Here is a 12,898-nt window from a genome sequence, read left to right on the forward strand (position 1 = left end):
GGGCCATACAATCGGAGCACGACGCCGCGTCGTGGTCGAGGCCCAAGCAGTACAGGCACCGGCGGTGATGATCGGTCACCGACATCAGTCGGTGACAGTCGTCACAGGCCTTGAAACCAGGCATCCTACCGGCACCAGACTCGAGAATTGACCAAAAAGAGTCAAAAAAGTTAGTCAAAAATTGACTAAAGGGGTAGCTCTCCCGGATCTGCGCTTACTAGCGCGGAAAAAAGAAGAACTGACATCAGCGCGCGAGGGCGGGGTCTAAGTACTCCGACGTCATTCCGGCGCACGACGCCGACGACTGACGCGGAGCCGCAGACGACGCCTAGCGACGCGCAAGGGGTATTGCTGACGAAAAATCTTCCGGATCCAGTCTGACGCCTGGGGATATTCTAAGGTGAGGAATCTTACTAACGTGTTTCTTTCAGATGGTGGAGTCATCATTCTTAATTGCTGCAGTAGCAGTTCTACTAGTAGCGGAGTCTTAATGTTGACTAGTACACAGCGTCCAGGGCAGTCTTTTGGGGTGGATACCTAGCCAAGGGGCTCGTCTTACCGATATGACTTTCTGAGCTAGTTCCTGGGACCATCTTGCATTTGTTTTTATCCAGTGAACAGTTTTATTTTTCAAAGCTTGAGAATCTTTCATTGCACTGGGGGTGTTTCAGAGACATTCTTAAGGACAATCAAGTGCACTCTAGGGGCAATTGGGGGTATTTGGTTGGGTTGAGCCTACCTCTTCCTTCTATCCACTGCACACTGATGTTACTCCAGGCTTGCACTGCTGGGTTACCCGTTAAGCCCTGGCCTGTTTTAATTTGTTGGCAGAGGGGCTCATAAAGCCACATCATCTCTTGATGAAAGTGTGAATACAGGGCGATGTTCCCACTCTATCCCCGGGTTAGGACTACGATTAATGAAACTCAGGTACGTCTTTTGAAGTGAGTTTACTAAGGACAAGAATGACCATATATTATCCCTACCATACAAGGATTGACTAGGAGGGAGTCTAACAAATTATAAGGGATCTGTATCCTGAGGTAGGCCTCTGACTCTGTTGGGCGATTGTGATAGGATGAAACACTTCGGTACAGCAGATAGAGTAATGGCGTTGTTGGTTCTAACATATACCCGTCTAGAGTGTTTTAAATCCTGCCAAGTGGGACCCATAATAAAATATAGGCGGGTACCCACTTAGACAGTTTTAACTTAAATTGATTTCTGCATTGGGGATCCCTAGTTTGAAAATGTTTTGTTCCAAAACAAGATCGCTCCACCCTAAACGCTAGCTTGAGCCAGGGTGTGTTAGCAGCCCTATGATGAAGCATGCCACTATCTAGTGGGTGAGGGCAATTCAAAAAATCCTAAGGGTTTTATTAAAGTGGGTTTCTTAGTGGTTTACCAATGTTGGTTGCTTTGGCCAGGAATTAAGTGGGCCAATCTCTTTTTTTCGTCTTTCGGGTCTTTTTCTCCCTCTTTATGTTAGTCTGAATTAGTTTTATATATGTCTCCTTCTCGTTTTGTGAGTAATACAGATCTCTCGAGAGAAGGCGTAATCTATTGTCCCTTCTATTTTCTGAGTATAATAACTTTTAATTTCAGACAAGCAGGTTGCGATGGAGAGGGTGTGTTGGACCTAACCTGCCTCTGCTACACAGTTTGGTGTATCGGCTCAATAGTGGGTAGGGAACTATTTCCTACAGCTAGAGGAGGAGGTGCCTTTAGGGCCTCTAATTCGGTATCCAACGTGTCAAGACGAGTCACTAAGTGAGCAAGGTTTATCCTTAATAAATACCTAAATCTATCTGTGCAGTTCTCCATTAGCTTGGCCATGAGCTGTAATGAATGCTCGTGAGGACCCTCAGTTGCCACATGGGGGTAGGGGTACAGGTCGCTCCACTGTGAGGATTTATCTAGCAGGAATTCGTCGTTTGGGGGAGCCAAGTCAGAAACCTTCGCTCTCTCTCGTTTGTACGTGTTGCCATCTTAGAATTTATATTTGAGGCTGGTGGATAATATGGCCAGGGGGACTATTGTCATCCTCTCCACTACAGGCTCTTAGCTGTGCCTGAGATAGCAATTCAGGGGAAGGGCTAAGCAATAAGCCCTGAGACGAGGCAACATCTAGGTACAGATCTGAGTGTACCTCTAAAGGGGATGAGGGGCCATGGGAGGGGGGGGGGGGGGGGGGGTTGGGGGGGTGGCCCAAGTTTAGCGACAACCTCTTCTCTGAGAGGGTGATCTCAGTTCTTACTACCCCCTATCACCTTCTCGAGCACACGGTCTAATGGAGGCAAATTTTGGGGTGGGGGAGTGGGATGGGACACCCACCCCATTACTGTTTTTTTCCTCCTCATCCTCTATAGTGAACACTAAAGTGTGCGATGGTAATAGTTAGTTCTTACTAAATACTGGTCAAGCCTATAGAGACAATTGGGTAGACCCTTGACCCGGTCACTCCACTCCGCACGGCCCCCATGTGCCCAGATTCTGCTGCTGCTGCCTTCTTGGCCTCTCTTGCTGTCGCCTCTCCTTAAGGCCCTTGCTCTCCAGGTTTGCCCCCCCCCGTCCGCTCCCCGCTGCTGCTCTCCTGCGGCCCCGCCCCCTCCTCTTGGCACCCGCTCCCCATTCGCCGCCCCGCTCCCGCCTCCCAGCTGCTCCTCCCTCCCACTTGGCCATATATGGCGGGGACCGCGCGGCAGTGAGCAGTGACCCTTGACCCAGTCACTCCACTCCGCACAGCCCCCGTGTGCCCAGATTCTGCTGCTGCTGCCTACTTGGCCTCTCTTGCTGCCGCCTCTCCTTAAGGCCACTGCTCTCCAGGCTTGCCCTCGCTCTCCCGCTCCGTCTTCCCTCTCTTTCCACCCCCCCATCCGCTCCCCGCCGCTGCTCTCCTGCGGCCCCGCCCCCTTCTCTTGGCAGCCGCTCCCCATTCGCCGCCCCGCTCCCGCCTCCCAGCTGCTCCTCCCTCCCACTTGCCCATATATGGCGGGGACCGCGCGGCAGTGAGCAGTGACCCTTGACCCGGTCACTTCACTCCGCACGGCCCCCGTGTGCCCAGATTCTGCTGCTGCTGCCTTCTTGGCCTCTCTTGCTGCCGCCTCTCCTTAAGGCCCCTGCTCTCCAGGCTTGCCCAGGCTTGCCCTCGCTCTCCCGCTCTGTCTTCCCGCTCTTTCCACCCCCCCCGTCCGCTCCCCGCCGCTGCTCTCCTGCTGCCCCGCCCCCTTCTCTTGGCACCCGCTCCCCATTCGCCGCCCCGCTCCCACCTCCCAGCTGCTCCTCCCTCCCTCTTGGCCATATATGGCGGGGACCGCGCGGCAGTGAGCAGTGACCCTTGACCCGGTCACTCCACTCCGCACAGCCCCCGTGTGCCCAGATTCTGCTGCTGCTGCCTTCTTGGCCTCTCTTGCTGCCGCCTCTCCTTAAGGCCCCTGCTCTCCAGGCTTGCCCTCGCTCTCCCGCTCCGTCTTCCCGCTCTTTCCACCCCCCCGTCCGCTCCCTGCCCCCTTCTCTTGGCACCCGCTCCCCATTCGCCGCCCCGCTCCCGCCTCCCAGCTGCTCCTCCCTCCCACTTCGCCATATATGGCGGGGACCGCGCGGCAGTGAGCAGTGACTCTTGACCCGGTCACTCCACTCCGCACAGCCCCCGTGTGCCCAGATTCTGCTGCTGCTGCTTACTTGGCCTCTCTTGCTGCCGCCTCTCCTTAAGGCCACTGCTCTCCAGGCTTGCCCTCGCTCTCCCGCTCCGTCTTCCCGCTCTTTCCACCCCCCCATCCGCTCCCCGCCGCTGCTCTCCTGCGGCCCCACCCCCTTCTCTTGGCAGCCGCTCCCCATTCGCCGCCCCGCTCCCGCCTCCCAGCTGCTCCTCCCTCCCACTTGCCCATATATGGCGGGGACCGCGCGGCAGTGAGCAGTGACCCTTGACCCGGTCACTCCACTCCGCACGGCCCCCGTGTGCCCAGATTCTGCTGCTGCTGCTGCCTTCTTGGCCTCTCTTGCTGCCGCCTCTCCTTAAGGCCCCTGCTCTCCAGGCTTGCCCAGGCTTGCCCTCGCTCTCCCGCTCTTTCCACCCCCCCCGTCTGCTCCCCGCCGCTGCTCTCCTGCGGCCCCGCCCCCTTCTCTTGGCACCCGCTCCCCATTCGCCGCCCCGCTCCTCCTCCCTCCCACTTCGCCATATATGGCGGGGACCGCGCGGCAGTGAGCAGTGACCCTTGACCCGGTCACTCCACTCCGCACAGCCCCCGTGTGCCCAGATTCTGCTGCTGCTGCCTTCTTGGCCTCTCTTGCTGCCGCCTCTCCTTCAGGCCACTGCTCTCCAGGCTTGCCCTCGCTCTCCCGCTCCGTCTTCCCGCTCTTTCCACCCCCCCATCCGCTCCCCGCCGCTGCTCTCCTGCGGCCCCGCCCCCTTCTCTTGGCAGCCGCTCCCCATTCGCCGCCCCGCTCCCGCCTCCCAGCTGCTCCTCCCTCCCACTTGGCCATATATGGCGGGGACCGCGCGGCAGTGAGCAGTGACCCTTGACCCGGTCACTCCACTCCGCACGGCCCCCGTGTGCCCAGATTCTGCTGCTGCTGCCTTCTTGGCCTCTCTTGCTGCCGCCTCTCCTTAAGGCCCCTGCTCTCCAGGCTTGCCCTCGCTCTCCCGCTCCGTCTTCCCGCTCTTTCCACCCCCCCGTCCGCTCCCCGCCGCTGTTCTCCTGCAGCCCCGCCCCCTTCTCTTGGCACCCGCTCCCCATTCGCCGCCCCGCTCCCGCCTCCCAGCTGCTCCTCCCTCCCACTTCGCCATATATGGCGGGGACCGAACGTACGCACAGGGGCCACGCGCAGCGGGCGTGCCAAAGGCAAGCCCGTCTACGCCCGTCAACGCCTGGACCGCGCCCAGCGCCAGAACCCCTGGACCCTGCCGGAGCCAGCCAACCCGTCAGAGATACGACGCCGCCACCCTCCACGCACTCAACACCGGCCGACAGCCAGCCTGCTACCAAGCCAACCCGAAACACACCCACGGAGCATTCACCTGCCACGCCTGCAACTTCACCTGCACCCGATCCTGCACCGCACCCACCAAGCCAGGCTCCAGCAACGACCACCTCAAGTGCATCTTGCTCAACACCCGCTCCATCCACAGGCACGCCGTCGAACTCTGGAACCATCTCAACACAACATCACCAGACGTCGCCTTCCTCACAGAAACATGGATGAACGCCTCCTCAGCTCCCGACATCGCCATAGCCATCCCGGATGGCTACAAGATCGCCCGGAAGGACCGCGTCAACCAAGCCGGAGGAGGCATCGCCATCGTCCACAGAAACACCATCCGAATCACGACCAACTCCGACGACACCCTCACCGCCGCCGAACACCTTCACTTCCAGATACACACCGACCCCAAGACCACCCCCAGAGGCACCCTCGTCTACAGACCCCCGGGACCACGCACACAATTCAGCGAAGCCATCGCAGACTTCGTCAGCCCGCACGCCCTTACCTCCTCAGACTACATCCTCCTAGGAGACCTCAACTTCCACCTGGAGAACAACAATGACAGCAACACCGCCACCCTGCTGGACAACCTCGCCAACCTCGGACTCAAGCAACTGGTGAACACCCCCACCCACATCGCCGGCCACACGCTTGACCCCATCTTCTCCTCCAGCAAGCACATCTCCTTCAGCCACTCCACCGGACTGCACTGGACAGACCACAGCTGCGTCCACTTCAACTTCAGGAGAACCACGACCCACAACCACCCTCAACAGGTTCCCCGCAGAAGCTGGAGCAAGATCACCGCCAACCAGCTCACCACCTCCCTCAGCCAGAACCCCCCCACCAACACAACGCACCCCAACGAAGCAGCCCGCAACCTCACACAGTGGCTCACCAACTGCGCCGATGACCTCGCACCACTGAAGAACCCCCCCAGCAGACACGGAGGCAAGAAAGCCTCCTGGTTCACCAACGACCTCAAAAACTCCAAGAAAACCTGCCGTACCCTCGAGAAAGCCTGGCGCCACGACCAGACTACAGAAAACATGACAGCCCTCAAGAACGCCACCCGCAAACACTACCAACTGATCCGCACCACCAAAAGGACCACATTCAAAGAACGACTGGACAACAGCTCCCACAAAAGCAAGGAACTCTTCAGCATCGTCAAAGAGCTCTCCAGCCCCAGCGCCTGCAACAACGACATCACACCCTCGCAGGACCTCTGCGACTCACTCGCCTCGTTCTTTCACCGCAAGATTGCCGACATACACAATAGTTTCGGCGCACAGACCGCGCACCCTACCACCGATCCGGCGCCCCCCACCACCACCCTCCGCACCTGGACGACGGTCAGCACCGAAGATACCACCCACACGATGGACACCATCCACTCCGGCTCCCCAACCGACCGCTGTCCACACCACATCTTCAACAAAGCCGACTCCATCATCGCACCCCAACTCCGGAACATCATCAACAGCTCCTTCGCATCCGCCACCTTCCCAGAGAGCTGGAAACACGCTGAGCTCAGCGCCCTCCTGAAGAAACCCACCGCGGACCCCACGGACCTCAAGAACTTCCGCCCCATCTCGCTCCTCCCCTTTCCGGCCAAAGTCATCGAGAAGATCGTCAACAAACAACTCTCCGCCTTCCTCGAGACCAACGGAACCCTCGACCCCTCGAAGTCCGGCTTCCGAGCAAACCACAGCACTGAGACCGCCCTCATCGCAGCCACCGACGACATCAGGTCCCTGCTCGACAACGGGGAAACGGCTGCCCTCATCCTCCTGGACATCTAGGCAGCCTTCGACACCGTATGCCACCGCACCCTGATACAGCGCCTCAGCAACATCGGAATCCAAGGAAAGGCCTTGGAATGGACCATCTCGTTCCTCGCCGGCAGAACCCAGAGAGTCCGCCTTCCCCCGTTCCGGTCCGTGGCCACCGAAGTCATCTGCGGCGTCCCGCAAGGATCCTCGCTCAGCCCCACCCTCTTCAACGTCTACATGAGCCCCCTCGCAGCCATCGCACGCCAACACAACCTCAACATCATCTCCTACGCCGACGACACCCAGCTGATCCTCTCCCTCACCAACGACCCCGCCACAGCCAGAGCCAACCTCCAGGAAGGAATGAAAGACGTCACGGAATGGATGAAGCTCAGCCGGCTGAAACTGAACTCAGATAAGACGGAAGTCCTCATCCTGGGAACATCCCCCTCCGCCTGGGACGACTCCTGGTAGCCCCCTGCCCTGGGCTCCGCTCCAAAGCCAACGGACCATGCTCGTAACCTGGGCTTCATCCTGGACTCCTACCTCACGATGACCAAGCAAGTCAACGCCGTCTCGTCATCCTGCTTCAACACCCTGCGCATGCTCCGAAAGATCTTCTGGTGGATCCCCACCGACACCAGGAAGACGGTCACCCAGGCCCTCGTCACCAGCCGACTGGACTACGGAAACACCCTCTACACTGGAACCACAGCCAAACTACAGAAAAGACTCCAGCGCATACAGAACGCCTCTGCACGACTAATCCTGGACACCCCCCGCTTCAGCCACATCTCTCCCCAGCTGAGAGACCTGCACTGGCTACCTATCAGCAAGAGGATCACGTTCAGACTCCTCACCCACGCACACAAGGCTCTCCACGACATGGGACCCACATACCTCAACAACCGCCTCACATTCTACACACCCACCCGCCACCTCCGCTCCGCCAGCCTCACCCTTGCCACCGTCCCGCGCATCCGCAAGACCACCGCCGGAGGAAGATCCTTCTCCTACCTGGCGGCCAAGACATGGAACTCCCTCCCCACCCACCTACGACTGACCCAGAACCATCTCTCTTTCAGGAAACAGCTCAAGACCTGGCTCTTCAAGCAGTAGCGGATCCCCCTCCCCCCAGCGCCTTGAGACCCTACGGGTGAGTAGCGCGCTTTAAAAATTAATTGATTGATTGAGCACCTCAGACCATGTCAGCAGAGTTCAGGGAGGCAGGGAACAGCACAACACCTGCACTGCGGGACTTCATGCTCTCTTTTCGGCAAGACGGTTTCCTCCTGTGCCCGCCTTGCCTCATGTGTCTGGGAGACGTAGTCCCTCTTCAAACCGTTTCAGCAGAGTTCAGGGAGGCAGAGAGCAGCACAACAACAATCCCACTAAAACGGATGACGTTTCGCCCCTCTTGGTAATTCATAATGGTGGAGCCATTTATGAATTACCGAGGTTCGAAACGCCAACAATTTCAGTGGGGTTGTCTGTTGTCCTAATTAAATTAGGAACTTGTGAATGTACTTTGGATTGTTCCTTGCTTACCAGGAATTTTAATGACATCCCAATGTATATATGCATCACTGTAAATACTGCACACCATTGCATTTTTGGAGCATTGCGCAATCCGCACTTTCAGTGATTTTGCCGACATTTACATGTATACTTGAGAATGAACAGACCAAAATTATTTGAAAACATAGGCATATTATCAAGGACGACGTTAAAATTATCGCCGGTTTAGCGGCAGAAAACTGCCGCTAAAGCGGCGATAATGGGCTTGATAATATGCCCGTGAGAATTCCAATAGAAGCCCATGTTCACACCAGAACATGGACTTCTATTGGAATTCTCAAGGGCATATTATCAAGCTCATTATCGCCGCTTTAGCGGCAGTTTTCTGCCGCTAAACCGGCGGTAATTTTTAACGCCGTTCTTGATAATATGCCCCTTAGTGAGTTAGTAGGGTTGAGTGCATATTTACAAAAAAGAGGCTCAGAACCATTGTTAATTGATATTTGGTGCACCTTTGGCACTGGCACCATTAAGTAGGTCCTGGGAGCAGGAGCCAGGTGGGCGGTGTGCAAATGGATGATGGAAAATTCAGTTCCCTTGCTTGACTTCTTCTTTTTAAAGATGGTTTTAGCAGGAAAATGTTCATGGTGGCATCAGTCATGTCCTCATTACTACCCGTTAGCCGCCCCTCCTCATCAAGCTACTTACCAGGTAACAGTCTAATCAAAATTGGGTGAAAATATTCCAGGTTAATTTCTGGTGCTCACTATTCACGAGTTTGTTCCACAGACCTCAATGTATATTGCCGTGCTCCAAGGGAAGGAGGAATCAGTCCACCTCCTTAGATAAAGATTCAAAGATCGTTAACATACAATAACCAGGACCCCGAGCACACGCTAGAACTTATCACATTCAAGTAAACAATGTAATGCACAAAGGTTCCTTTTCGTGTTCTTTATTTTCTTTCTTTTGCCCAGCTAGGCTGAATGTGATAAGTTCTATTGTGTGGTCAGGGTATTGGTTATTACTTACCAGGTAACCCTAACAATTCCTGCCCAACCAGTGTCATACACCTTCTGTCCATCTACAGTGTCCTCGCACAGCCCAATGCCACATAGAAAACAAAATGGGCAGGACTAGCGAGGAAATAAAGTACTTTACAATTAACATCAATCAGACTAGACTCTTCACGCGCTACATACTTTGTGGTCTTCATCTCATGAAAACAATCTCCCACTCAGTCCTGGCTCAGCTCTCTATATCCACACCTAATGACCCAAAACATTGCACTACTGTTACAGAAGCAGAAACCGGACTCCCTTCTATGATCCTACAGAAATACCTCTCAGGTCCCTCAGCTACCATCACACGGCATTCAGGTCGTTGCTAACTCCAATACACGTAGTCCCTGCACGAATACCCTTGGACAAAACCGCACAAAACCTATCTCAAGTCCTCTGATCCTGGTTCACACACCCATTCCCCAGCACCCGGCGATGTCATAAAATGAAAGCTTAACAATTGTATATCAACCATTAAACCCGCTGCAGACATTACCGAGGTGATTATCTCAAAGGGACTAGACATCATATTTCTGACTGGAATGTGGCTCAATTACCTCTGTCCCTCAGTTGGAGGTCTTAGTGAGGGGTCACATGCTTTGCTGCTCTTGAATGCATGGTTGCACAACATTAACATACTCCTTATCCGTGCTCAAGATTTATGCTATTTTACTTGCCACAAAACATAACAATTTACTTTATGCACTTTCCCTGAAAAAAACAAAATGCTTGGAAAATTATTGGTTTATAGGGCACGGTCACGTTTTGGAATGTTATAGCGTTGCACAGATCTGGACAAGGGCCTATAGTTGTGAATCGACGTAGACGGAGACTCCTAGTGTCACAATATTGTGTTTGCTGAGGGTGATGCCCACACTAGTCTTCTCGGGCGTGTGCTGTACAACCCGCACTATCACCGGCTTGGGAAAGATCCGAAATCAAAGCTCACTTTCCACTGTACACAGTAGAGTCTACTAACACTGTAGTGCTCGCCATTTCAAACATGGCAAGAGCAACGGTGGACGTAGCCAGTATGCAGACAATATTGAGGAAACTCGTCTTTCTCAATGAGGGTTTCCCAAATAACGATACTCAGCCTAAATGCACATTGAGACCAGCAGCCCGGAACTTGGCTTCAGTTGTGGAAAGGAGAACGGCTCGGGCTGAAGCTCCGCAGCTGGCTGAGTGCAGATGTGAAAGCCTCCACTACGTCTATACAAGACACATTTTTCGGCATATGGCGTGTAGTGACGGCATACTGCAGTCGGTGTGCAAGAATTCTGCTGTTCCCGGCAGCATAGTCTGCCAGTATGGCTCGCCTTCGACCAGGGCTTTAAGTGGAATGACACAATTAGGGAATCTCTCAAAGGGGTGTGGCTGATGTAATTAAGAGCGTGGCTTAAAAACAGATAATATAAAATGCTGTACCTAGCGTAGCGCGCAACTCGACTGAATTGTTGCTGCTTCTGTCACTGCATTCAGATATATAATACAACTGGTGACATTACACCTACAGCAAACCAGGACTTTTGGCTTTGCCAATGGTTGTTAGCTGCATAACATAATTAGGCGACAACTACGGCTTTGTTGATATCACATTGAAAATGCTTCAGTTCTGAAGTGATGAGATTGTGAAAGAACTATAACGAGTCTCTTTGAAGTTGCATCAAAGTCAGGGAAGGGTGGTACTGCTGCACAGGTAAGATTTTTTTTTTTCACCCTTGGCAAATTGGAGAGCCTGATAGGGACCCGTCTCAGCACCGGCAGGACCCGGCCCACTTAAAGCCCTGCCTCTGACCTCGTCGGTTCAGTTAAGCCCACAATTAATTTATTTCCCATCAGGAACAAAAATGAAGTAGTGCAGATTTTACGTGGATGGACTAGATAGTGGGGCTGTATACCCCCAGGACCTGTGGCCCGCGCTGTGTGCTCATGGTGCAATGCCATAAAGAAGTAGAAATGCGAGCCAAGGCTACAGCAACACGCGAAACTGGATGTAAACAAGCATTTGCAATGCAATCGGTCTTGCCTTTGGGAACATACTTATTTAACACTTATAAAGCGCACTGCAACCCTGCGGGCATCCTGGCGCTGAGACATAGAGAGAGAAAGCTGATGTTAAGTATTACATGGCTAGATCAGAGGATCATACTTTGGGGAAGAGCCACGTCTTGACTCTCTTACGGAACAGGGAACAGCATTAGGTTCAGTATACTCCTAATTCAGAGGAGGACAGTTCCAAAGGCTGACAGCAGCTACGCCAAAAGCTCTTCCCCCCCCAGGGTTGCTTTCTTTATCCTAGGAATCTTAGCAAGACTAGCAGAGGATGAGCGAAGGTTGCGTATAGGTTCATACCATCGGAATCTGTCTTGGAGTAATTTAGGCCCCTGTCCATGAAGTGCCTTGAACACAATACATAAGGATTTGAACAGAATCCTTTGAGTCACTGAAAGCCAGCACTTGTGTCGTCAAGGAGCCGCATGCTCGAGTCAGAGCAAGATTTGCTGCTGCCGCCTGGATACTCTGGAGTCTAGTGATCAGATAGCCTGGGGACTCTAAGAGCAGGGCATTACAGTAATCCAGCGGGTCAGTATAACGAATAGTTTCTTACCTGTCGGTGTAGTTTTGCAGCTTGAAGATCTTTCTGGATTCACTATGCTGTGCATTATTCCGCGATCTTGTGGTTGGGTCCGGATTCATAGTCTTTTCTTTGTTTTTTTTTTTTTTTTGTAGCCCAGGTGGGCGGCGACGACCCACCATTTGGTGCACCTCCCGTGACGTCGTCGTGCTTCCTGCGGAAGTCCCACCTTTGGGGCGCCATCTTCGGGTTCTTTTTTCCTTTTTTTTTTTTTTAACCCTAGGCGATTGATTAATCCTTCTTGTCCATTTTTCTGTACGTTTTCATTTCTTTCGAACTTTTCCATTTTACCCCCTCTTCCTCCAGCCTCATCTTCCTGGCGGAGGTGGGTGGGTTCGCTAGTGAATCCAGAAAGATCTTCAAGCTGCAAAACTACACCGACAGGTAAGAAACTATTCGTTTTGCAGCGTGAATCTTTCTGGATTCACTATACTGTGCATAGACTTTGTAGCGGTTTTCCTAATTTTGTGGCGGCTGGGTGGTAGATGAGCGTTGGTCGTTGAAAATGTGTTGAAGCACCTTCTGTCCAACCTGTGCTTCCTTGTTCATCTGAATGTCCACGCAGTAGTGTTTCGTGAACGTGTGCACAGATGCCCAAGTTGCCGCGAGGCATATGTCCTGGATTGGCGTGTTCGCCAGGAAGGCCACGGTGGCCCCTTTCTTCCTTGTGGAGTGAGCCTGAGGCCCCTCCGCTAGCTCCTGTCCAGCCTGTTTGTGGCAGAATTGAATAGTGAGGGCAATCCACCTAGTGATGGTGCCCTTAGTCACTGGCCTACCCATGAAGCTAGTAGCAAAGGACACAAACAGCTGCTTCGACTTCCTGAGTTCCTTGGTTCTCTCAATGTAGTGCATCACCGCTCTTCTTGCGTCGAGGGTGTGCAGGGCCTTTTCTGCGTTAGAAGTCGGGTTTTGGAAGAAACTTG

The sequence above is a fragment of the Triturus cristatus genome, chromosome 9 (assembly GCF_964204655.1).
Source record: "Triturus cristatus chromosome 9, aTriCri1.1, whole genome shotgun sequence".
Classification (NCBI taxonomy): Eukaryota; Metazoa; Chordata; class Amphibia; order Caudata; family Salamandridae; genus Triturus; species Triturus cristatus.